Here is a 418-nt window from a genome sequence, read left to right on the forward strand (position 1 = left end):
GCGGCAAGCTCAGTTGGGAGCACGGGTGGTCGCACCGAAAGCGTCTACTCGCCTAACTCCGGGCGATTGCGCCTCTCTCGAACCCGACCAAGTACTTGGGACGGCGCTGCGCGCCGCCGGGACCTGAGAGGGTTTCGAGGTGTATTGTGCAGGGGAGCTCAGCCTCCTCCTGTTTGCAGAATGATTGAGCGGACGCTTGCGTGTTCGCGCGGGCCCCCGGGACACACTCCCGGGCGGCCGGCTGCTCAGCTCTAGTTGACGCAGCTCCCTGGTTGATCCTGCCAGTAGTCATATGCTTGTCTCAAAGATTAAGCCATGCATGTCTCAGTACAAGCCGCATTAAGGTGAAACCGCGAATGGCTCATTAAATCAGTTATGGTTCCTTAGATCGTACCCACGTTACTTGGATAACTGTGGT

General features: G+C 57.9%; 1 non-coding gene across 1 annotated transcript in view; it reads left to right on the top strand.

The window, feature by feature from the left end:
• Nucleotides 1–265: 265 nt before the first annotated feature.
• The window catches only part of LOC124734532, a 1,909-nt gene continuing 1,756 nt past the window's right edge, over nt 266–418 (top strand). Inside the window, exon 1 of the ribosomal RNA XR_007009373.1 lies at nt 266–418. This exon is cut by the window's right edge and continues 1,756 nt beyond it. This is a non-coding gene — a ribosomal RNA (small subunit ribosomal RNA).

The sequence above is a fragment of the Schistocerca piceifrons genome, unplaced genomic scaffold (assembly GCF_021461385.2).
Source record: "Schistocerca piceifrons isolate TAMUIC-IGC-003096 unplaced genomic scaffold, iqSchPice1.1 HiC_scaffold_15, whole genome shotgun sequence".
NCBI lineage: Eukaryota > Metazoa > Arthropoda > Insecta > Orthoptera > Acrididae > Schistocerca > Schistocerca piceifrons.